Source organism: Hordeum vulgare, chromosome 7H (assembly GCF_904849725.1).
Source record: "Hordeum vulgare subsp. vulgare chromosome 7H, MorexV3_pseudomolecules_assembly, whole genome shotgun sequence".
NCBI classification, from domain to species: domain Eukaryota; kingdom Viridiplantae; phylum Streptophyta; class Magnoliopsida; order Poales; family Poaceae; genus Hordeum; species Hordeum vulgare.
In genome coordinates, this window is record NC_058524.1 from 375,843,600 (window position 1) to 375,852,154 (window position 8,555).

The following is an 8,555-nucleotide window of genomic DNA, read 5'->3' on the forward strand; positions in this document are numbered from 1 at the left end:
AAGCCCTAGGGCCTCGACCTGTATATAAAGGTGAGTCTCTGGGGCGGATAGGGAAAGTGAGAAATCATCGAGAGCTGGGTCAGGCAAGTTACGCCCTCCTTGTAATCGAATCCATCATCAATCTACAGAAAGCAAGACGTAGGCTTTTACCTCCACACGAGGGGCCGAACCTGGGTAAATCTGAGCCTCGCTTTCGCTCACCCCCTTTGAGTCGCCACCAAGGTGCGATGGCTCCTTCATTAAGTCCTTTCACGAAGACATCTGCCGTGACAAAACCACGACAGTTGGCGTCCATCATGGGGCTAGCGCATGGTGGAGTTGAGTTCTCAATGGGAGCCCTACCAGGGTCAGGAAGCTATGCGGTCGGCATCATGACGAAGATCCGTCATGGAAAATACTACATCGACAACTCGCAATGCGGGCCTGAATCCGATTCCACCGAATCTGGTTACAGGGTCCCCTTCGACAAGGTCAACATCTTCATCGGCATGTTTGCAGCGCCCGTGCTTGAGCCGGACACCTCCACCGTCATCGTCGAGCCGGGCAGGTACGCCCTCCCCATCACCCGTCAGGACAGGAGACGCCACATTTTCATCGGCTTTACGCAGGGAGCCAGCATACAGGACGAACCGACAGTCCAGGAGATCACCCCCGTCAACTCTGACGACGAGTCATCCATGGGCGACACAGATTCAATCCACCCTCTCTATGAGGGACAACTCGGAGGGTTGCTGATACGTCCATTTTGCATCATGTTCTCATGTTGATAATTATTGCTTTATGGACTGTTATATTACTTTGTGGTACCATACTTATGCCTTTTCTCTCTTATTTTGCAATGTTTATTTGAAGAGGGAGAATACCGGCAACTGGAATTCTGGACTGGAAAAGGAGCAAGTCTGAGTCCTCTATTCTGCGCAACTCCAAATGCCCTGAAAATCAACGCGGAATTTTTTGGGATTATATAAAAAATACTGGGCGAAAGAAGTACCACAAGGGAGCTACCAGGGCCCCACAAGCCTGGTAGCCGCCGCCCCCTGGTGGCGGCTACAGGGCTTGAGGGCACCCTGGCGGTCCACTGGCCCCCCTCTTTTGCTATATGAAGGGTTTCATCCAGAAAAAAATTAGGGTGGAGCTTTTTCATGGATTCTCCGCCGCCACGAGGCAGAACTTGAGCAGATCCAATCTAGAGCTCCAGCAGGACGATCCTGCCGGGGAAACTTCCCTCCCGGAGGGGGAAATCGTCGCCATCGTCATCACCAACACTCCTCTCGTCGGAGGGAAGTCATCTCTATCAACATCTTCATCAGCACCATCTCCTCTCCAAACCCTAGTTCATCTCTTGTAACCAATCTCCATCTCGCGACTCCGATTGGTACTTGTAAGGTTGCTAGTAGTGTTGATTACTCTTTGTAGTTGATGCTAGTTGGATTACTTGGGGGAAGAGTTTATGTTCAGATCCTTGATGCTATTCATTACACCTCTGATCATGATTATGATTATGCTTTGTGAGTAGTTACTTTTGTTCCTGAGGACATGGGATAAGTCATGTTGATAATAGTCATGTGAATTTGGTATTCGTTCGGTATTTTGATATGCTGTATGTTGTTTTTCCTCTAGTGGTGTTATGTGAACGTCGACTACATAACACTTCACCATATTAGGCCCTAGAGGAAGGCATTGGGGAGTAGTAAGTAGATGATGGGTTGCTACAGTGACAGAAGCTTAAACCCCAGTCTATGTGTTGCTTCGTAAGGGGCTGATTTGGATCCACTAGTTTAATGCTATGGTTAGACGTTTTCTTAATTCTTCTTTAGTAGTTAAGGATGCTTGCGAGAGGGGTTAACCATAAGTGGGATGCTTTTCCAAGTAAGGGCAGTATCCAAGCACCGGTCCCCCCACATATCAAACTATCAAAGTAATGAACGCGAGTCACATGAACATCATGAAACTAGCATGACAGAAATTCCCGTGTGTCCTCGGGAGCGTTTTTCCTCTTATAAGACTTTGCTCAGGCTTTTCCCTTTCTACAAATGGGATTGAGCCACTTTGCTGCACCATTGCTACTACTTGTTACTTGTTACTTTTCACTTGCTACGTTTCACCTCACTACACCATCACTTGTTACCGCTACTTTCACTGCTTGCAGTTATTACCTTGCTGAAAACCGTTTATCACAGCCTTTTGCTCCTCGTTGGGTTCGACACTCTTACTTATAGAAAGGACTACGATTGATCCCCTATACTTGTGGGTCATCAAGACTCTTTTTTGGCACCGTTTCCGGGGAGTGAAGCGCCTTTGGTAAGTGGAATTTGGTAAGGAAACATTTATATACTGTGCTGAAATTTATTGTCACTTGTCACTATGGAAACTGTTCCTTTGAGGAGTTTGTTCGGGGTATCCTCACCACGAATGGAAGCGCGAGGAGTTGCTCCTCAACCTAAGGTACCTACTGAAAATATCTTTTATGAAATTCCTCCGGGTATGCTTGAGAAACTGCTGGCTAATCCTTTCACAGGAGATGGATCATCACATCCAGACTTGCATCTAATCTACGTAGATGAAGTTTGTGGTTTATTTAAGCTTGCAGGTTTGCCCGAGGATGATGTAAAGAAGAAAGTCTTTCCTTTATCTTTTAAGGATAAGGAGTTGACATGGCATAGGCTATGTGATGATACTGGATCATGGGACTACAATCGGTTGAAATTGGAATTTCATCAGAAGTTTTATCCTATGGATTTAATACATCGTGATCGGAATTATATTTATAACTTTTGGCCTCATGACAGGGAAAGCATAGCTCAAGCTTGGGGGAGGCTTAAATCAATGCTATATCCATGCCCCAATCATGAGCTCTCGAGAGAAATTATCACTCAAAACTTTTATGCTCGGATTTCTCATGAAGATCGTACCATGCTTGACACTTCTTGTGCCGGTTCTTTTATGAAGAAGGATATTGACCACAGGTAGAATTTATTGGAAAGAATCGAACGTAACTCTGAAGATTGGGAGCTTAAAGAAGGTAAGGAGCCAGGTATGGATTTCCAGTTTGTTTGCGTTAAATCTTTTGTTGCAACAAACACTTCTAGAGATTTTAGCGCTAAGTATGGACTTGACTATGAGATAGTTGCTTCTCTATGTGAATCTTTTGCTGCTCATATTGATCTTGCTAAAGAGAAGTGGTTTAAGTATCATCCTCCTATAGACGTCAACATAGTTAAACCCAATCTAGTTGAAGAGAAGGTCATTGCCTTTAGTGATCCTATTGTTCCTTGTGCCTATGCTGAGAAACCACCTTACCGTGCTAGGAAAAAGGATTATTCTAAAGCTCCAACTGTGATACGTAGGGGTTACATTAGACCACTTGCACCCACTGAGGAAATTAGAGTTGAACCTAGTGTTTCTATGATCAAAGGTCTCTTAGCCGAAGACATAGACGGGCAATGTTATCAAATTCTGTGAGGACTCCGCTAGAATTGCTAAACCTCACCAGAAAGATAAATACGGACCTGTAGTTGGCCTGCCCGTTGTTTCTATCAAGATAGGAGATCACTGTTATCATGGTTTATGTGATATGGGTGCTAGTGTTAGTGCAATACCCCGGTCCCTATATGATGAAATCAAAGATGAGATTGCACCTGCTGAGTTAGAACCCATTGATGTCACTATTACGCTAGCTAATAGAGACACTATCTGCCCTCTCGGAATTGTGAGAGACGTAGAAGTCTCTGTGTGGTAAGACGAAGTATCCTACTGATTTCCTCGTCCTTGCTACTGCACAAGATAACTTTTGTCCCATCATATTTGGTAGACCCTTTCTCAACACTGTCAACGCACATATTGATTGCATTAAACAGACTGTCACTGTTAGTTTCGATGGTGTGTCTCATGAGTTTAACTTCTCCAAGTTGGGAAGACAACCCCATGAAAAGGAGTCGTCTGGTAGGGATGAAATCATTGCTCTTGCCTCTATTGCCGTACCTCCTACGGATCCTTTAGAGCAATATGTGCTTGAGCATGAAAATGATATGCATATGGATGAAAGAGATGAGATCGATAAAATTGTTTTAGAACAATATCCTATTCTCAAGAATAATCTGCCTGTTGAACTGCTTGGGGATCCTCCCCCACCAAAGGGTGATCCTGTGTTTGAGCTAAAACAGTTACCACATACTCTTAAGTATGCCTACCTTGATGAGAAGGAGATATATCCTGTTATTATTAGTGCTCACCTCTCTAATCACGAAGAGAAGAAGTTATTAAAAACTTTGAGGAAGCACCGTGAGGCTATTGGATATACTCTTGATGATCTTAAGGGTATTAGTCCCACTCTATGTCAGCACAAGACTAAAACAGACCCTGATTCTAAACCCGTTGCTGATCATCAAAGGAGATTAAATCCTAAGATGAAAGAGGTCGTGAGGAAAGAAATATTAAAGCTTCTGGAAGCAGGAATCATTTATCCTGTTGCTCATAGTGATTGGGTAAGTCTAGTACATTGCGTACCTAAGAAGGGAGGTATCACCGTCGTTCCTAATGATAAGAATGAACTAATCCCATAGAGGATTATTACTGGCTATAAGATGGTGATAGACTTTCGGAAACTGAACAAGGCAACCAGGAAAGACCATTATCCTTTGCCGTTTATCGACCAAATTCTAGAAAGATTATCTAAACACACACACTTTTGCTTTCTAGACGGTTATTCAGGTCTCGCGAATACCTGTTGCACAATCTGATCAGGAGAAAACCACTTTCACCTGCCCCTTCGGTACCTTTGCTTATAGACGTATGCCTTTTGGCTTATGCAATGCACCTGCCACCTTTCAAAGATGTATGATGGCTATATTCTTTGACTTTTGAGAAAAGATTGTTGAGGTTTCCATGGATGGTTTCTCCATTTAAGGTTCTTCCTTTGACGATTGCCTCAGCAACCTTGATCGTGTCTTACAGAGATGCAAAGATACCAACCTCGTCTTAAACTAGGAGAAGTGCCACTTCATGGTTTATGAAGGCATCGTCTTAGGACACAAAATCTCTGAGAAAGGCATTGAAGTTGATAAGGCTAAGGTTGATGCAATTGAGAAAATGCCTTGACCCACAGATATCAGAGGTATACGAAGTTTCCTAGGTCACGCTGGTTTCTATAGAAGGTTCATTAAAGACTTCTCTAAGATTTCTAGGCCTCTTACCAACCTCCTGCAGAAGGATGTTCCTTTTGTTTTTGATGAGGATTGTGAGGAAGCTTTCGAAATACTTAAGAAGGCCTTGATAACCGCAACTATTGTTCAACCGCCTGATTGGAACTTGCCCTTTGAAATCATGTGCGATGCTAGTGATTATGCTGTCGGTGCTGTTCCAGGACAGAGAGTTGACAAGAAGTTGAATGTTATTCACTACGCTAGTAAAACTCTAGACACTGCCCAAAGAAACTATGCCACTACGGAGAAGGAATTTTTAGCAGTCGTGTTTGCATGTGAAAAGTTCAGATCTTATATAGTTGACTCCAAAGTCACTATTCACTCTGATCATGCTGCTATTAAGTACCTTATGGAGAAGAAGGACGCTAAGCCTAGGCTAATAAGATGGGTTCTCCTGCTACAAGAATTTGATTTGCACGTTGTTGACCAAAAGGGTGCTGATAACCCTGTAGTAGATAACTTGTCCACGCTAGAGAATGTCCTTGATGACCCACGACCTATTGATGACAGCTTTCCTGATGAGCAATTGAATGTCATCCGCATTTCACATAATGCACCGTGGTATGCTAATTACGCAAACTATATCGTAGCCAAATACATACCACCCAGTTTCACCTGCCAGCAAAAGAAGAAATTCTTCTTTGATTTGAGACACTACTTTTGGGATGATCCTCACCTTTATAAGGAAGGAGTAGATTGTGTTATTAGACGTTGTGTGCCTGAACATGAACAGGGTCAGATCCTGTAGAAGTGTCATTCCGAAGCCTATGGAGGACACCATGCTGGAGATAGAACTGCTCATAAGGTATTGCAATCAGGTTTATATTGGCCCACTCTCTTCAAGGATGCCCGTAAGTTGGTCTTGTCTTGTGACGAATGCCAAAGAATAGGGAACATCAGTAAGCGTCAGGAAATGCCTATGAACTATTCACTTGTCATTGAACCATTTGATGTCTGGGGTTTTGATTATATGGGACCCTTCCAGAGTTCCAATGGGTATACTCACATCTTAGTTGCTGTTGATTACATCACTAAGTGGGTAGAAGCTATCCCCACTAGAAATGCTGATCACCACACCTCTATTAAGATGCTTAAAGAAGTCATTTTCCCAAGATTTGGAGTCCATAGATATCTGATGACTGATGGCGGTTCACACTTCATTCATGATGTTTTCCGCAAGATTCTCACTAAGTATGACGTCAACCATAGAGTTGCATCTCCTTATCATCCTCAGTCTAGTGGTCAAGTGGAGTTGAGTAATAGGGAGATCAAATTGATCTTACAAAAGACTATCAATAGATCTCGAAAGAATTGGTCTAGCAAACTTGACGATGCACTATGGGCTTATAGGACTGCTTATAAGAATCCCATGGGCATGTTGCCGTATAAAATGGTTTACGGTAAGGCCGGTCATTTACCTCTTGAGCTGGAACACAAAGCTTATTGGGCAATCAAAGAGCTCAACTTTGATTTCAAACTTGTCGGTGAGAAACGGTTGTTTGATATCAGCTCATTAGATGAATGGAGGGCCCAAGCATATGAGAATGCCAAGTTGTTCAAGGAAAAGGTTAAAAGAATACAAAAACGAGAGTTCAATGTAGGTGATTATGTCCTGCTATACAATTCTCGCTTAGGATTCTTCGCAGTCAAGCTTCTCTCTAAATGGGAAGGTCCTTACGTTGTCGAGGAAGTATATCGTTCTGGTGCCATCAAAATCAATAACACGGAAGAGGAGTACATAAGGGATGTTTATCAGCCTGTTTCAGACCCTGAAAACGAAGAGGTATGTGTTTCGGTAAGTAACTGGACTCCGAAACTTTTCCAGCAGGATATTTTCTCCGTTTTGGAATTTTTGGAAAATTAGAAATATAAAAAGCAGTCCGGAGAGCGCACGAGGCGGCCACAAGCTTGGTAGCCGCCACCTACCCCCTGTCGGCGGCTAGAGGGCTTGTGGGAACCTCGTGTGCCTCTCGGAATCCGTTTTTGCGCAGAGCACTCCTTCTGGTCCAGAAAAAATCATTATATATACGCCCGAGGGTTTTGATCTCCGTATCGTGCAGTTTTCCTATGTCTTCGTTTCGACCCTGTTTCTGTCGCAGATTCAGATCGTCATGACTTCCCCAAAAGCTCCTAAGGACAAGATCTTCGAGAAGGTCATCAATCCCTTCCTCACGAAAGTGCTGAAACACCCTCAATCTATCAAGATGAGTGAGGGGATGTTGCATATCCGTGATGTTGAGGGGCCTAAGAAGACCGGAAGCATGGATACGAGGCTCAAAGCAATGGAGCAACAAGTCTTCAAGTGCCAAGGGATGGTGGAGCGTGGACTCAACGCCAACCACATGATAATCACGGAGTTCACCAGCAATCACAAGATGGATGCCATTAACATTGGGAAGCACCTCTCCAGGCTCTATGACACGGTTGATCAACTTTAGGGCCAGATCTATGACCTGTAGAACCAAAACTGTGAGTATGAGTATATAAATCAATACGGTTGGCTACAGATTTGAGGATTCCGGCGACTCGTTAGCACCTATGCCCTGGAAGACGGAGGATTAGACTACTTCAACAACACCACCACCATCACCACCAAAGGAAGACAACTAAGCATTGGTATGGGCAATCCCCTTGGCTTTTGCCAAGCTTGGGGGACTTGCCCTGGTATCGTATCACCTTTATATCTTTTGCTTTTACCTTTGTTTCAGTTCTTTCCTTTTCAGTTTTTATTTCTTCTCTTAGTGGAATAAGTCTTTAGTGTTCAGTTTGAGTCTTTTTCTTTGTGTCTCCACCAATGAATTCAAGCTTGCGAGCTATATAATAAAGAGTATCTTAGTCAAGGGCTTTGTTTTGTGCCGTGATCAAAAGTATTAAAAGAACGATAACATGAAAGATCATGAGAAGATCTTATGGAAAGTTATAGCTTCACATATGACAAGTATGATGATCGAAACTTGTTGAGAATAGACCAACATAGACCCCAGTCATTGTTGCAATTAATAAGAAGTAATAAGGGAAGAGAGGTTCACATATAAATATACCATCTTAGACACTTTTTGCAATTGTGAGCACTCACCAAACTATTACATGTTTAGAAGTAGATGTTGGACAAGGAAGACAACATAATGAATTGTGTTTGCTTGGTTCCAAACAATGTTATATGCCTAGAGATCCCTTAGCATGTGACGATTGCTTCCACCTCATATTAGCCAAAACTCCCGCACCAAGTAGAGATACTACTTGTGCATCCATAAACCTTCAACCTAGTTTTGCCATGAGTGTCCACCATACCTACCTATGGATTGAATAAGATCCCTCAAGTAAGTTCTCATCGGTGCAAGCAATAAAAATTGC